This window comes from Bidens hawaiensis, unplaced genomic scaffold, assembly GCF_021521415.1.
Source record: "Bidens hawaiensis isolate Kalapana, Puna unplaced genomic scaffold, B.hawaiensis_p1.1 tig00000416_1, whole genome shotgun sequence".
Lineage (NCBI taxonomy): Eukaryota > Viridiplantae > Streptophyta > Magnoliopsida > Asterales > Asteraceae > Bidens > Bidens hawaiensis.
In genome coordinates, this window is record NW_027491029.1 from 4,279,277 (window position 1) to 4,298,357 (window position 19,081).

A 19,081-nucleotide genomic window follows, 5' to 3' on the forward strand; every position below is an offset into this window, starting at 1 on the left:
TTTATGGTATGAAAGTTACACTTATGGTTTAATGATAAATTGTTTCACAAATAAATGAGATGTTATAACCTGATTTAAAAGCTATATAGGTTTGATGAGACCCAAGACCCGTTTATTTTTTTTGCTATAAAATCGGTTTTTTAGTTATAAATTATATATATCTTTTTTTAAATAAATCATATATTAATTTTTAGTATATCCCTATTTTATAGGATTTTTATATCAAATATTTGGTGAGATTGGTTTTTAATTTAATGAGATGTTATAAACCGTTTAAGAAATATCTGGGTTTGTTAACGCTCATACCCGTGAATTCGGGTCAAATGCATTAGAAGTCTCCATTTAAAAATTAAGCAAATCTAGTGACTCCAAAAAAATGGGGAGCGACCACATCGCGACACATATGATTTTTATGTTTTCGTGTATATATATTATAGATAGTCATTTCTTCATTTAAACATACGTGTAAATTTTTTGCATGATTATTTGATAGGAGCAACTCAAAGTCATAATATCCTTTTTAATACCGCGTAGCCGTAGTGGTAGGAAGCTTGAGTTTTTCTTAATGAAGATTCATGTTTAATTCCCAATAACAACATTCTAGAGGGGTATGGGTGGTTCAATGAAGTAAGACTGTGATATTTATGATCTCCAGTTCGATCATGAGAGCGTCTGAGTTTTACCACCAGTGACATTGCATTAAGGCATTTTGGGAGGCAAGGGCATAATAATTTGCCATATTTTGAAAATTATGAGTTATGAGGGTTAAAATTTACAATATGTGAAATCTTAACGAATGGTAAGACATGATAGTGAATGAGTAAAATTACTAATGAATGGATGATGCACAAATGAATTTGTTTAGCGAATGAATGAATAATCACCGAAAGACATGATTACAACAAATAGGTTATAAAGCAAATGGGTTATTTAACGAATGAAAGGTAATGTGGCAAATGAGGAAAAACTTTAGCGAATGGGTTGTTAAAACGGTTATAACAATTTTCTAGCTACCTCATCGAATGAGCTCAAGAAATTACCAAATGAATTCAAACCTTTAAACACAAACCCAAAACTTAAACCATACCATTTCCATTCCAATACCAAACACAATCCACACAATTCACAACTCCACTAATTCCGAACACAAATCCTTTCCAAAGCATACCAATTCACGGTCAACTTATTACCATTTTTGACTGAATCAATGTTAAATCACACATTCAACTACTGTTTGTTCCCTCCATAACCAATTCAATCTAAGTCGAATCAATACAGATTAATTACAGCCAACTGAACCATTTTGATTCCTAACCTCAGTTTCCTTTTGACACTTAAAAACTTTAGGTTTCCATGTTGACAAATCTCCAACAAGGACCTTATCATCTTTTACTTTCTTCTTCAAAGCATGTTGATGTAAATTACAGAATTGTCTAAATGTCAAAGTTTATCAAACTTGACAATCTTACAAACATGTTTAGCATGCTCAATCTGTTTGTTGTCATTCTTTTTTACCACATTAATAACCAAGAGCCATCTTAGGGTTAACACAATCAACAACCTTTTGTTTCTCATCCATTTTTTCTTGTGTTGGTTGTTTTCTCAAAATACTTTTAATCACAGGCACTTTGTCCTTGATTAAAGGTTTCTCAGTCTTAATTAACTTAGATTTACAATGAATTGCAATGTGACCCCTTTCACCACATGAGAAACATGTTGTCATATGACCATCAGGTTGAGAAGTAACAACCTTCACTTGAGACATAAACCAATTTTTCTTCTCGTTTTTTGTTTGTAAAAATCTAACTTAGAACATTCAGAGAAACTCTTGAGCATGTCTGACCCAGATGATTTAACAAAATGATTTTGTTGAAAAAAATTTGGTTGAGATTTCTTTTGGGGCTTTGGCTTATTTTTCTTGATTTCCCAATAGAAAATCTAGTCTCATTAGACAAAGGTTTCCCACAATAAAAAAACCTTTACAATATATTCTGGTTTAACCAAAGCTAGAGGAAATACTTCATCAGCAATATGCTGATCGACTCCCTTTAGTTTGTAAACCTTCCAATTTCTCTCACAACCAACTGGATTCACAAATTCTCTTAACTCTTCATCTGAGATAAACTTCTTCTCAGATATCTTAGGTGAAACAGAAGATGATGTGTTACCACTTTTAGATTTTTCAGCCTTTTGTGGTTCCCAAAGAATATAATTTTCAAGTGGAATGTTTTCATTCTTATGAATCACACTTGGTTCACACACATCTTCAATGATGACACCATCATTAATTTGAGTAAATATCATATTAATCTTGAATATAGATTTTGAAGCTATGTTTTTCTCATTTTCCTCAACAATCTTAATTTTGTTAGCTTTCTCCTTATTCATATATTTTACTTCACTAACTAGCACCAGCAGATCTACTTTCAGTGGAGATATAATATCCACTTATTTTAGATTCTCTCTATTCGGTAATTTAGTATAATCATGACGAAATGGAGGAGGAATCTCAACAAATCGTAAACCATTTTTAATACCTTGAGAATGACTACCATTAACTTCAATTATTTGATCAAATAAAAATGAAGAGTTCTTGAAATCACTTAATTTTGTTTCTCCAAAACTTCATTCTCAAACATCATGAATCTTAGATCTACCTTTAAGTATTTCCTCATATTGATCAGTTATTGACTCTTGCTTGATAGGCACATCAACTTTTAATTCATGGTTGCTAACAGTTAAAGCATCATTTTTATCTTTATACTCTTGTTCATTTTCAAGAAACACCCTATAATTGTCTCTTAACATAGGAAGATCAACAACTATGGTTTCATTGTGATCACGAATCTTCTCAAGTTTAGACAAAGATTCATCACATTGAACACACATAGTGTGTGAGAATCATCAGAAACATCACTATCAGATAAACTACTACTAAAAAAACGTAGAAGAAATAGAAGAGTTAGAACTTCTTCGATTTTGGCCATGCAAGCAAAAATATCCTTCTGATCATCACTTGAAAGTTTTGTAGCTGAGTCAAATTCCTCAATCATCACACTTTTTTCCTTCCAATAACTAACTTTATCTTGATCAACCTGAGTAATAATAGCCATGTTGACTTGTAATTGATCAGAAGACGATTCACCCAACTGTTTCATTGACCAATCCACACCCTCTTGAATCACCATAACCTTTGTCTCATTCTACTTTGGTTTTTCCAAGGATTTCTAAAGCATCTCCTTTGACTCTTTGTTATTATACTTCTTGTATGAGTTAGAGTTTCTATCTTGAGTCTTGTTCTTTTGAGGATACTCTCTCGCTGGCTTATCACATTCTTTGGCAAAATGACCAAATTCTTCACAATTATAGCATTTGACCTTTAGTTTTTCAAAGCCAATCCTTTTGCTCATTGTCGGGAGAGCATTGGCAGTCCTTTTGTTACTGCATAATTTCTATTGCGGCATTAACTATAATGAAGTGTATTCTCCTGTTGCAAGACTCGAAACAATATATATTTTTCTCGCCAAGAAGTTAAAAGTGTAACAAATGGACGTAAAAAGTGGGGTTTTCAACAGGGTGATTCAAGAAGTGGTCTACGTGAAGTAGCTTCCTGGTTTTGAGGATCATGATTATCCCGAGCGTGTTTACCGATTAAACAAGGCTTTATATGGTTTTCACTAAGCCCCGCGAGCTTGGTACAGTTTATTGGCCTACCATTTGTTGGATAGTGGGTTTTCTCGAGGGTCTGTGGATTGTAATCTATTCTACAAGGATGTGAATGATGATCATCTCTTGGTCCAGATTTACGTTTACTATATCATTTTTGGCTTGAAAAAGAAGACTTATGTAAGTAATTCGAGAAGACAATGCAAACAAAGTTTGAGATGAGCTCGATGGGAGATATGAGTTTCTTTCTAGGGTTGCAGGTTCATCAGTCTGATTTGGGAATTTTCATTCATCATATGAAGCATGTGAATCGTGTCTTGAGCCGATTCAAGATAACTGCCGAAAAAGTGCCCTCGGCTCCTCTTCCCGTGGGTCACAATCTGTCACTGTACGAACCGTTGATCCGACCCTCTATCTTGCTATGATCGATTTGTTAAGGTATCAAATTTCTTTTCGTCCTAGTATAATGTTTGATGTTTGTTTGTGTGCCAGGTATCAGTCAAGTCCTCAAGTGACTCAACTTGCGACTGTTAAACGTATCTTGCACTGTCTAAGGGTAATCCTTACATCAGGTTATGGTACCTTAAGGACGAAAGATTCGAGCTATGGAGATTGCAAGAACAATTTCAAGTTAACCATGACAGGTTGTCAATTTTTAGGAAACCAGCTTGGTTTCTGGAAGTGTAAGAAGCAGACGACGTTTTCTACTTCAACCGCTGAAGCCGAATACGTGGCGGCCTCGAGTTGCTGTTCACAGGCTTTATGGGTCCATCTACACTTGTGGGATTACCCTCCGACCCTCTATCTTGCTATGATCTATTTGTTAAGGTATCTAATTTCTTTTCGTCCTAGTATAATGTTTGATGTTTGTCTGTGTGCCAGGTATTAGTCGAGTCCTCAAGTGACTCAACTTGCGATTGTTAAACGTACCTTTCACTGTCTAAGGGTAATCCTAACATCAGGTTATGGTACCTTAAGGACGATAGATTCGAGCTATGGAGATTGCAAGAACAATTTCAAGTCAACCACGATAGGTTGTCAATTTTTAGTAAACCAGCTTGTTTTCTGGAAGTGTAAGAAGCAGACGACGTTTTCTACTTCAACCGCTGAAGCCGAATACGTGGCGGCCTCGAGTTGTTGTTCACAGGTTTTATGGATCCATCTACACTTGTGGGATTACAGTTTGAAGCTTCTTACTAGTCATATTTTTATTGATAACTCTGCTGCGATATGTATCACGAAGAACCCCGTGCACCAGTTAAAAACAAAACATATTGAAATCCGATATCACTCTACCCGTGATTGTTTTGAAAATAAGTTAATCTCTTTGGAGGAGATTCACACGGATTTTCAAAAAGTTGATCTTTTTACTGTCACACCCTCAAAATCCACTAACGGAGTTTAACCGTCAGAGGGTGTGAACTGGCAGGATCGGAATCATTAGTTATAACCAAACCAAAGAAAAACGTTTAAATGAAAGTAAGTGCGGAAGCGTAAAACCTTAATTCAAAAGTTGCGTCACGCAGGACGACTTAAAACCAAATGTAACTGTTAAAATTAAGTTTGCAGAATAAAAGTGTTTTCATTAATGCATGCTCCTAAACCGCGCGCCCGCCTCGGCTACCTGAGAATAACATACTAAAAGTGTCAACACAAGGTTGGTGAGTTCACAAGTAAAATAAAATAAATCGTTTAGCGTTTTGCGTAACCTCGTTACGACGTTTAAATGTTGCGTAACTCCGTTACGACGTTTGAGTGTGTAACCACGTTACAGCGTTTGAGTGTGTAACCATGTTACAGCGTTTAAGTGTGTAACCACGTTACAGCGTTTAAGTGTGTAACCACGTTACAACGTTTAAGTGTTTTGCATTACTAGATAGTGTTATGTCAAATTATATATCGATAGGTAGCTAATCTATACAACAAGTATTGCTAAGTGGTTCGCGACCGAAGCTGACTGTTTATCAAGTGCCCGTCACCAGGTCCTCCAGACCATGGTAAGTGTTAGCCAAAATTTACACCCACTCAACCTCCAGTTGAGCTTAGCGTCGGGTGGGGTTTGTCAAACCCAGTAGTACTACCCAAAAGTGACTCGCTATTCCAAATATTAACCGGTCCGATGTGTGGGACTTCAAATGTTACGTATGCCGCTTAGCCTTTACAAGTGATATATAATTTATAACAAAATCTTTCATATGCGTTTATCTCAGAAAATATGTTTATCGGAGTATGTTATCTCCCCCAAGTGAAAAACGTTTGAAAACAGTTTAAGAGTGGGGTAAGTGAACTCACTGTTTGCGAAGAATATCCGATCTAGATCACCGAGTGATGCGCGTCGTAGAAAACTCTCTAGCGTTCTAAAATAACAAAGAGATTTTCTAAGTATCGGAATGTTTAACGAGTCTCTAGACTCGGCACATAATACCTATGCACGTAACATGTTTCGTGTTTCGTTTGTGACTTAAACAAGTAAAATTGTGATACGATACATGAGTGAGCAATTACTTTCGTGTCACGTATTAATAACATACTTATTAGCAATTATTCCCGTAGGGGCATTTTGGTCAACAAACAAAGACTAACTAACCATTATTCCCCATAAGGGCAATTTGGTCAATTCATGGCAATCAACTAGCAACTATTCCCTGCAAGGGTATTTTGGTCAAAATACAACAATTATATAAAAACTATCATATTTCATGCATTCCTATACAACTCAGCAGCTAGTTTCGTTATGACAGAATTTCTACTTGAAAGATTGCACTAGTTTACCGATTATAACGTCTCAATTAATTTACCAAAAATTACCACAGGAGCGTACATATCTTAGGTTTCCAGAACATCTTTTATCTTATTTTTATTCCATATAGATTGTTCATAATGATCAAAATATTACAGCTAACTTATATCAGTCAGATTCATGCACATCAGAATGTTATTTGCAATTCCCGTTAAACGAAAAATCCAATAAATTCAAGACCACTTGGGTTTGGTTCCTAACTCAGTGAGTCAACCTCCAGAAGTGGAACCAACCCAATTGGTCTCGTAGTTCATGAGATATAACATTTACAACATAACCTAACAGCAGGTCTAACAGCTCAGCTTTGCATCACGTTTTTGTAAAATCATAAAAGTATACTTCCACTTATCCAAAAATTACGAATTTATACTTCATAGAAACTAGACTCAACCTAGTTTACTGCAGTACCCACAATCTCAATCAATTTTCACGTTTACACTTCGTTACAGTCAGTTAAACATCGTATATACGTTCTGTCCAGAATCTGTTCACATCAAAACTCATCATAATAACAATCTATGAACTATCATGCATCCATATAACCCTCTAGACACTATAACTACTATCCATGCATATCAATTACACCATACCTACAAGATTAGGGTTTTATTTGAACTCACAATCAAGGACACAACAATTAACATGCAATACTATCAAACTAGTTATCAATTCATTATCCAAATAACAACAATCATATTAATCATATGCATGAACAAAATCGGCCAGCTAGGGTTTGTTATTAACCCAACAAACATCAAATTCAATCAACAAGGATGTGAAGGATGATCAAATATACCTTCCTAGCACTTTGTTCTTCAATCAAAGGCTTGAATTGATGGTGTATGTGTGTGTGTTTGTGGACGGCAGCCAAGAGAGAACAAGGGAGGGCCGATCGGGTCTTGTGGGTTTAGAATAATAGGTTAGGGTTTGTTTATTTGTGATATATTTATAAACAAACAAGTTACACTCTAGTCCTTCTACTTTCAAGTGTTGTTTTTCTAGAACATTCTATCCTAACTTGCACATAATCATGACAATAATATAACACATAATCCTAACACATAGTTATCACATCATTAGTGTTTTAGCGTGCTTCGTTTATTCCTCAATCGTTTGCGTTTCGGTGCAAATCCCGAAAGACTACTACACATGTAGTAAGTGTTAAGCGTCATTTAAACCCTAGTTTAAATGTAATGAAGTATGCGTTATAGATTCAACGATCTTAAAGTTTGAATTAACGGAGTTGAGTTAACGAGGTTAACCTGAAATTGACGATTGTCACATCATTCCCATGTTAAAGAATTTTCGTCCCGAAAATTTGAGTCAAGTCGTGATGAGAGCCTGAAAAAGTAAGAAAGATTTTCAGTTTGTCATATCATCCCCTAGTAGAAAGAAATTTCGTCCCGAAATTTAGTTCATACCTCCGGTGATGTTTGACGGTTTGCCGGGTTTCGCGGTTTTCGGTGTTTGGTTAGCCCTTCAAAAAGGTGAGGATACTTTTTCATCATGTGATCCTCGCGTTCCCATGTGAACTCCGGTCCACGTCTCGAGTTCCAACGAACCTTAACGATTGGAATTTTGCTGCGTTTGAGCGTTTTGGTTTACCAATCCAAAACCTCGACTGGTTCCTCAATGAACCGTAACTGTTCATCAACTTGTAGTTCCTCCAACGGGACTACTTGGGTTTCATCAGATAGGCATTTCTTCAAATTTGATACGTGGAATACATCGTGTACGCCACTGAGTTCTGTTGGTAGGTCCAGTCGGTACGCCACCGGACCAATGCGCTCAGTTATCCGGTACGGACCAACATATCGTGGGTTGAGTTTGTTTCGCTTACCAAAGCGAACCACACCTTTCCAGGGTGAGACTTTGAGTAACACTCGATCGTTTACTTGAAATTCGAGAGGTTTTCGGCGCTTGTCGGCGTAACTCTTTTGGCGATCTCGTGCTGCTGCCATGCGATTTCGGATTTGAACAATCTTTTCCGAGGTTTCGAGTACCAGTTCCGGACCAGTGATTTGGCTATCACCCACCTCTGCCCAGCAGAGTGGCGATCGACACTTCCGTCCGTACAGCGCTTCAAACGGCGCTGCCTTAATACTTGCGTGGTAGCTGTTATTATACGAAAACTCTACCAAGGGTAAGTGGGGTTCCCAACTTTTTCCGAAATCTAAGACGCATGCACGCAACATATCCTCCAGGGTCTGAATAGTCCGTTCACTTTGCCCATCCGTCTGAGGATGGTATGCGGTACTCATATCGAGACGTGTGCCCAGTGCGCTTTGCAGCGACTTCCAAAAGTGTGAGGTAAAACGAGAATCTCGATCGGAAATGATCGAGACAGGCACTCCGTGTCTCGACACTACTTCCTTCATGTAGACACGAGTCAGTCTTTCCATTTTGTCTGTTTCCTTAATCGCTAGGAAGTGCGCCGATTTAGTCAACCGGTCAACGATCACCCAGATGGTATCGCATCCCGTCGGTGTTATAGGCAAACCCGTAATAAAGTCCATTGAGATGTGTTCCCATTTCCACATTGGGAGTTCCGGTTGTTGCAGTAGACCAGATGGTTTCTGGTATTCTATCTTGACTCTGGCACAAGTCAAGCATTTGCTCACGTAGGTGGCAATGTCGGCTTTCATGTTCGGCCACCAGTAAAGTTCCTTTAAATCATGATACATTTTATCTGAGCCAGGGTGGATAGAATATCGGGACTTGTGAGCTTCGTCCATCACTAGAGTTCTCAATTCTCCGTATCGTGGAACCCAAATCCGGTTCTCAAAATATCAGACCCCGTCCGATCTAGTTTCAAGTTGCTTGCTCATGCCCCGCATGAGTTCCGATGGAAGATTATCATCTTTCAACGCTTCCAGTTGCGCATCGCGAATCTGATCGGGTAAGCTGGCATGAATCGTAAGTTGCAATGCTCTCACCCGTCTGGGTTTATCTGTTTCTTTTCTGCTGAGGGCGTCGGCCACCACATTGGCCTTGCCAGGGTGGTACTTGATGGCACAATCGTAATCTTTAAGCAGCTCGACACAACGACGCTGTCGCATGTTCAGCTCCTTCTGATCGTAGATATGTTGGAGACTCTTGTGGTCAGTGTAAATGGTAAACTTGGTACCGTACAAGTAATGCCTCCATATCTTAAGAGCAAACACTACAGCTCCGAGTTCCAAATCATGGGTCGTGTAGTTCTTCTCGTGAACCCGTAGTTGTCTAGAGGCGTAGGCTATAACCTTCTCGAGTTGCATCAGCACACAACCGAGACCTTGTATAGATGCGTCACAGTGTACCTCAAAATTTTCTGTTCCCTCGGGGAGGGCTAAAATAGGGGCGCTACAAAGCTTGGTTTTCAACAGTTGAAAAGCGGATTCTTGTGCGTCACCCCAGTTGTACTTAGTGCCCTTGTGAGTCAAAGCGGTGAGGGGTTGAGCAATCTTTGAAAATCCCTCGCTGAAACGCCGATAGTAGCCGGCCAGTCCTAGGAATTGTCGCACCTCAGTCGGAGTCTTAGGTGCTTCCCAGTTTTTGATGGCCTCTACCTTACCGGGATCGACATGGATACCATTCTCGTTGATCACATGTCCTAAAAAGTGAACCTCGCGAAGCCAAAATTCACATTTCGAGAGTTTAGCATACAGTTGTTCCTTCTTCAGTAGTTCCAGAATTATCCTTAAGTGCTCTTCGTGGTCAGTCTCGTTCTTGGAGTAGACGAGAATATCATCAATGAAAACAATCACAAACTTGTCGAGGTACGCCTTGCATACTCGATTCATGAGATCCATAAATACGGCTGGTGCGTTGGTTAGGCCAAAAGGCATAACTGAAAACTCGTAGTGACCATACCATGTTCTGAAAGCCGTCTTTGAAATATCTTCTTCGCGCACTCTCACCTGGTGATAACCGGATCGTAGATCGATCTTCGAGTAGTAACTCGATCCCTGAAGCTGGTCAAACAAATCATCAATTCGGGGTAAAGGATAACGGTTCTTGACCGTCATCTTGTTCAACTCCCGGTAGTCGATGCACATTCGGAAAGTCCCGTCTTTCTTTCGGACAAACAAGACAGGGGCTCCCCATGGCGATGAGCTAGGTCGGATAAAACCTTTATCCAACAAATCTTGCAACTGGGTGGACAACTCCTGAAGTTCCGCCGGTGCGAGCCGATACGGGGCTCGTGCTATGGGTGCTGCACCGGGTGTCAACTCGATCTGAAATTCGACTTGACGAATAGGAGGGAGTCCAGGTAAATCCTCCGGGAAAACTTCCGGGAAGTCTCGCACAACCGGTATGTCTTCAATTCGTTTCTCCTCCGCGGGTTTCTCAACAATCTGCGCCAAAATTGCCGGATGACCCTTTCGTAAATACTTCTGTGCCTTCAAAAGGGTAATAACGCTGGTGGTCATGCCGCTTCTCTCGCCTCGGACCGAAATGATCTCGCCAGAAGGGGTGGTAATATGGACTATCTTATCATGGCATATAATCTCCGCTCGGTTCTCGGATAACCAGTCCATGCCGACAACGACATCGAAACTACTAAGCGTAAAAGGAATAAGGTCGATGTCAAAGACATGACCTGACAGTTTCAACTTACATCCCGCAAGTATATGAGTTGTTATTACAGTTTTACCGTTAGCTAATTCAACAGGAAACTTAGCGTCTAACGGGGTTGGAGTAAGGTTTAAAAGTTGGCTAAAGGCCTTTGACACAAAACTCCTATCAGCTCCAGTGTCAAACAAAACAGAAGCAAAACAATCGTTTACAGGGAACTTACCAGACACCACATGCGGATCTCTGCGGGCTTGACCCGATCCAATCACAAACGCTCTTCCTTTGCCATTTCCTCCACCGTTACTGCCACTTCCATTACCCCCATTATTGTCATTCTGTTTCAGCTTGGGGCAATCCTTACGGAAATGACCTTCCTGTCCGCATTCAAAACATCCCTTAGTCGTCATCGGTGGCTTAGGAGCACCCTTCGCCGCAAGGTCTCCACTACATTCCTTCGCTTGATGACCTATCTTTCCGCATCTTTGAAACTTGACACGGTCACATTGACCAACATGATGAAAGTTGCACCTGTTGCACTTTGGATATTTCCCAACATATCCGCTCGAAACCTGCCCGCTACCGTTGTTGTTGTTGTTGTGATTCTGAGTGTTGAAACTCCGAGTAAATTCGGGCTTACGGTAGTGGTGTTGCGGTGGGAGGTTTGAGGATGAAGATCTGGTGTTGTCAAACTTTCTCTTCCCGCTGTTCGGGTTACTGTTGTTGTTACTGTTGCTGACGTGGTCATTACTCGGGTTGTCTCGGGCTTTAACAGTCGAACCCCTCGGTGGTAACGCACCCTGGGTCATAGCCTGATCCGTCAGTTTGTGAGCCAAACGGATCGCTTGTTGGATCGTGGCTGGTCTGGAAGACGTCACCATACCCTGAATCTGTGGTGCTAACCCATCAATGTACATCTCTATTCTCTTGCTCGGCGGATCCACCATCCGCGGACACATCACTGCCAACTCGTGCGAACGAGTAGTGTAGCTTTCAATCTCTGAACCCACCATTTTCAACGACCAAAACTCCGACTCTAACTTCGAAATTTCTTCCCTCGGACAGTACTCCTCTCGCATCATGTTTTTGAACTCCTCCCAGTTCATCGCGTTAGCCAGTTCCAATCCAAGGATCTGGACGTTCGAATTCCACCAAGTGAGGGCGGAATCCTCAAGTGTCCCAGCAGCGAATTTGACCCTACTGGCAGGGGGACAATTACACATCTCAAAGGCCGACTCGGCCTTCTCAGCCCAACGCAGGAAGCCTATAGCTCCCTCAGTGCCCTTAAACGTACTGGGCTTGCAGTCAAGGTAGTTCTTGAAGGTACATGTTCCATTCGGACCTCCTGTTTGATTCTGAACGTGTGCAGCTAAAGCGGCAGCAACATGGTCATTCAGCAGAGTTTGGAGTTCAGCTGCAGTCATGCTGATGTTACCACGTCCTCGTCCAGCGTTTCTTCCGGCCATTTCCTAGAATCACAGTATAAAATGTTAAACATGAATTTTTCTTTCATATACAACACACCATACATGTAATAAAAAAAAAATAGGTAAGAAAGAAAAAAATAAGAAACAACATCACATCACAACCACATATTAGTCTAAATAAAAATTCATGATTAAAACCATTGTATTCGCTACAAAGTATTTCCAATCAATCCTTAAAATCATAGAAAAATAATAGTTAGGATGGAGACAACCCCTCCATCTAAGTATCATCATCACTAGATGTCGTCATCTGAGGACACTTCCGAATGTGCCTCCTCCTCAGCCGGTTCTTCCTCCGGTTCTTCTTCGGGTTCCTCCTCGGGATCCTCCTCAGGCTCCTCTTCGGGATCTTCTTCAGGTTCTACTTCAGGCTCTGCCTCGGGCTCGGCCTCAGGCTCTGCCTCAGGTTCTGCTGCGTTCTGAGCAAGTTGCATTTGTAGGATATCGCAACGTTCTAACGCTATCTCAGTTCGGGTCCTTGCTTCTTGGAGTTGCTCTTTCATGTCTATCATTTCGGCTTGCATCTTCATCATAACCTTCATCTGTTGATCACTAGCCCCTTGCATTTCTTTCATTGCCGCTGCCATGCGGGCAATCTCCTCCTTATTCTCGGTTTCGTCTTTTAACAATCTGGAAACGTTCTCTCTTGTGTAGCGCATGTAACCCACATCACGCTCCAAACAAGAGACGACAGCTGCGAGAACTCGCTCCACGGGTTCGGTTATGGGTGGTAGGGTGTTAGGGTAAGCAGGGTGGTTCGGGTGAGGCAATGGGGGAACTTGTTCACGGTAGACCATACGTCTGATCATGTTGGGGTACCATTCCCAGCTAACGTTGTTGTCATACAAGCCTCCGGATAGGCGGTACCTCTTTGGTGCAGGAGCTTCGAGTTCCGGGACTACACGGGGTGGTGAGGCAGTAGGTAACTGCGGTTCCTTCCCGTGAGCATGCGTCATCGAATCGGATGATGATGAGGGTGGCGTCGACATTCCTACAGGTAAGCCGTGTATATGCGCGCGTAAGAGTGAAGGAGGTAAAGAAATAAGATTTCAAGACTACACAAACCTATGCAGTGCGTATCATTATAACTAATGGGTCGTCGCGGTTATAGTCTAGTATGCATGCAGTTTCTAGTTCGCTATAGCCAATGGCTCTGATACCAATCTGTCACACCCTCAAAATCCACTAACTGAGTTTTACCGTCAGAGGGTGTGAACTGGCAGGATCGGAATCATTAGTTATAACCAAACCAAAGAAAAACGTTTAAATGAAAGTAAGTGCGGAAGCGTAAAACCTTAATTCAAAAGTTGCGTCATGCAGGACGACTTAAAACCAAATGTAACTGTTAAAATTAAGTTTGCAGAATAAAAGTGTTTTCATTAATGCATGCTCCTAAACCGCGCGCCCGCCTCGGCTACCTGAGAATAACATACTAAAAGTGTCAACACAAGGTTGGTGAGTTCACAAGTAAAATAAAATAAATCGTTTAGCGTTTTGCGTAACCTCGTTACGACGTTTAAATGTTGCGTAACCCCGTTACGACGTTTGAGTGTGTAACCACGTTACAGCGTTTGAGTGTGTAACCATGTTACAGCGTTTAAGTGTGTAACCACGTTACAGCGTTTAAGTGTGTAACCACGTTACAGCGTTTAAGTGTTTTGCATTACCAGATAGTGTTATGTCAAATTATATATCGATAGGTAGCTAATCTATACAACAAGTATCGCTAAGTGGTTCGCGACCGAAGCTGACTGTTTATCAAGTGCCCGTCACCAGGTCCTCCAGACCATGGTAAGTGTTAGCCAAAATTTACACCCACTCAACCTCCAGTTGAGCTTAGCGTCGGGTGGGGTTTGTCAAACCCAGTAGTACTACCCAAAAGTGACTCGCTATTCCAAATATTAACCGGTCCGATGTGTGGGACTTCAAATGTTACGTATGCCGCTTAGCCTTTACAAGTGATATATAATTTATAACAAAATCTTTCATATGCGTATATCTCAGAAAATATGTTTATCGGAGTATGTTATCTCCCCCAAGTGAAAAACGTTTGAAAACAGTTTAAGAGTGGGGTAAGTGAACTCACTGTTTACGAAGAATATCCGATCTAGATCACCGAGTGATGCGCGTCGTAGAAAACTCTCTAGCGTTCTAAAATAACAAAGAGATTTTCTAAGTATCGGAATGTTTAACGAGTCTCTAGACTCGGCACATAATACCTATGCACGTAACATGTTTCGTGTTTCGTTTGTGACTTAAACAAGTAAAATTGTGATACGATACATGAGTGAGCAATTACTTTCGTGTCACGTATTAATAACATACTTATTAGCAATTATTCCCGTAGGGGCATTTTGGTCAACAAACAAAGACTAACTAACCATTATTCCCCATAAGGGCAATTTGGTCAATTCATGGCAATCAACTAGCAACTATTCCCTGCAAGGGTATTTTGGTCAAAATACAACAATTATATAAAAACTATCATATTTCATGCATTCCTATACAACTCAGCAGCTAGTTTCGTTATGACAGAATTTCTACTTGAAAGATTGCACTAGTTTACCGATTATAACGTCTCAATTAATTTACCAAAAATTACCACAGGAGCGTACATATCTTAGGTTTCCAGAACATCTTTTATCTTATTTTTATTCCATATAGATTGTTCATAATGATCAAAATATTACAGCTAACTTATATCAGTCAGATTCATGCACATCAGAATGTTATTTGCAATTCCCGTTAAACGAAAAATCCAATAAATTCAAGACCACTTGGGTTTGGTTCCTAACTCAGTGAGTCAACCTCCAGAAGTGGAACCAACCCAATTGGTCTCGTAGTTCATGAGATATAACATTTACAACATAACCTAACAGCAGGTCTAACAGCTCAGCTTTGCATCACGTTTTTGTAAAATCATAAAAGTATACTTCCACTTATCCAAAAATTACGAATTTATACTTCATAGAAACTAGACTCAACCTAGTTTACTGCAGTACCCACAATCTCAATCAATTTTCACGTTTACACTTCGTTACAGTCAGTTAAACATCGTATATACGTTCTGTCCAGAATCTGTTCACATCAAAACTCATCATAATAACAATCTATGAACTATCATGCATCCATATAACCCTCTAGACACTATAACTACTATCCATGCATATCAATTACACCATACCTACAAGATTAGGGTTTTATTTGAACTCACAATCAAGGACACAACAATTAACATGCAATACTATCAAACTAGTTATCAATTCATTATCCAAATAACAACAATCATATTAATCATATGCATGAACAAAATCGGCCAGCTAGGGTTTGTTATTAACCCAACAAACATCAAATTCAATCAACAAGGATGTGAAGGATGATCAAATATACCTTCCTAGCACTTTGTTCTTCAATCAAAGGCTTGAATTGATGGTGTATGTGTGTGTGTTTGTGGACGGCAGCCAAGAGAGAACAAGGGAGGGCCGATCGGGTCTTGTGGGTTTAGAATAATAGGTTAGGGTTTGTTTATTTGTGATATATTTATAAACAAACAAGTTACACTCTAGTCCTTCTACTTTCAAGTGTTGTTTTTCTAGAACATTCTATCCTAACTTGCACATAATCATGACAATAATATAACACATAATCCTAACACATAGTTATCACATCATTAGTGTTTTAGCGTGCTTCGTTTATTCCTCAATCGTTTGCGTTTCGGTGCAAATCCCGAAAGACTACTACACATGTAGTAAGTGTTAAGCGTCATTTAAACCCTAGTTTAAATGTAATGAAGTATGCGTTATAGATTCAACGATCTTAAAGTTTGAATTAACGGAGTTGAGTTAACGAGGTTAACCTGAAATTGACGATTGTCACATTTACCAATGCATTTGATAAAAAAAAAGTTTCATTTTTGTTTGTCTTAAATGGTCTAAAGCAGTTTTCAAAAATTCAATTGCTCGGTTGTTCTCTTTTTAAATTTTGTACAGTTTTCGTTTATTTTTTTTTATTTTTGATTTTTTGGAGAGAACATATTAGCAAAATACAAAAAGCATGTGATTTTTGTTATATATATATATACAAAAACATTTAAGTATAGAATTTTGAGAAATATGATCCATCCTTATGGGAAATGATAGTACATTGATCTAACTAACTAGAACATGGACAAATTAGACTAAAAATTGTCGTAAGCTCAATTGTTTGATTTGTATATAGGCTTGACAAATCATATAAGTGCTTAAAAGATATATACATAAATGCTTGCTAAATCTAGTGGTAGAACATCTTGAGGCATAGTTAATATTTGTTTTAAAGATTCAAAAAGTTTAAAGATTCTTACGTGTACATAGGTTCAATTTGCAAAAAAAAAAAAAAAAAAAAAAAAAAAAAAACTTATTTTTATTTTATTTTATTTTGCTAAAAATTTCAACTTTATTTTTCCTTTAATTTTTCTTGAGTTTGATCCTCTCTTCGTGTAGTAATACTGATATGAGGGTTAAGCCGTAAGTATTCTACTTAATTTTCTTGGTGTTTCGTACAAGCCTTTGACCTTCTTCGCGTATACTAAAAGCACAAACGTGTGAAGGTCATTTATCGAACTAGAAGTTAATGACATGTACAACTTCAACTTATTTTTATCATTTTATCTTGTTAAAATGAAACCTTATCTGCGTGTAGTAATACCGACCTTAAGGGAAAATTTTAACATTTTACTTTGTTTTCTTTTATTATTTTTTTCATGGGTCACAACTAATCATTTTAAGAATGAGAAAATGAAAATACATGTGAAATACATTTTATTAGATAAGAACTGTGTCTGATAGATTAATTCAACATAATATTTATGCTTAACTGAACCTTAAAAGTATCATAAAGCTGTTGAAAGATTTGTGTAAATTTTAAAGTGAACAATTATATCTGCGATCATCATTGAATTATGTGCATAATAATGTCAAAATGGAAGTATAGCTTTGGACGTTACTAGTCAGTATTATCCTATGTTGCAATCTTTCTCACCAAAATATGTACTACTTATCGTATTTTGCTTAATTTTTATCTTTATATTTGAAAAATACAAAAAGAATTTTAGTATGTTTTGATAAAAATTTTGAAAAAAGAAAAAAAGATTTTAAGTTTGTTTTAGCTTAAATTTTCAAAATCCAAAATGATTTTATTTCTAATTTATTTTCAATCACTGAGCTGTACGAATTAAAAAGGATTAAAATCTTGGATATTACCGGTCTTGCTCAAAACTTTTACTCGTGTTTTTAAGTTAAAGATTGAGGTTTTATTTCAATTGACAAGGGTTACAGAGGTAAATTATTATACTTATGGGGTCCATTGAGTTAAATAAATTCCCATTCGTTGGTTCCTATACTTGTTCGCTACAATTTTCAACAAGTGGAACCCATTCACTAGAATATATAGCGAATAAGACACGTTCGCTGGATTTTCTTCACTCGCTAGTTATCTTAGTTGCTAAATGGTACCGAATGGTACCTTATTCATTGAACTGATAGCAAACGAAAGGTGATTCGTTAGAATTATTGCTAATGAGGCCATTCGTTGCATTGGGTTGCGTGGATTGTTGTACGAAGTATAAATATTGATTTCTAACGAATGGAAGCCCATTCGTTCTTCCATTTTTTACATCGGTTATCACTCTCCCCTACCGAAACTCTGGCAATTTTTTTCCATATCAATAATTGTTGTTTGATACATTGTTATTGTTCATCGTCATCATCAATGGGTATAACGAGATGGGTTACGACAATTTAATTGCTAAATGGACTTGAATTTTGACATTTGAAATTAAAACTCGAACCGAACCTAAATTGATTAAATTGATAGTTAAATGATATTTAAAACTTGTTTCATTGTATAATATTATTGTATAGTTGGTTTATTGATCTTATGTCGATGCCAAAATGACAAGTGTTTGGTGTTAATGGTTAATGATTGGGGTTAATTGATTTTAGTTTATGGGCTTGAATTTACTATGTTCTTGATATTGTTGGACCCATTCACCCATTTCACACTCTTTCATTGAGTTTCATTTATTCGCTACTAGTGTTCCATTCGTATCTCCATTCCCCAAATTTAATTTGTTAAAGATGATTTATACCGAATGGACTTTATTCATTATATCACATTGCAAACAGACTACATTCTTCATATCACTTGGCGAATGGATTAGCGTGTGAGTATGTGTTAGTGAATGAGCCATTCGATAATGATTCTTTAGCAAATTGATCCTCATTCTCTACAAGATGAAGAGAATGGAATCTGTCTCATTCGTTAATCATGATTTTTGAAGAATGAAGGGCATTTTAGTCATTTCAAGTGTATATCAATTCTAATTTTTCTCATTTCTATAGTCTTGAACCTAAACAACAACAACAAGCTGTTGCTGCTGCTAAATGGGTTGCGAGACCCGAGTATAATCAAGTGTTATTCCTTGGGAAAAATTTCTCTGATCGAGCTACTTTCTTAGGAGTTATAAACTTTCTACATCGATCGAGAATCTATCGAGACATTTCAACAAATCTCCCAGCTTACTACAGTATCATTC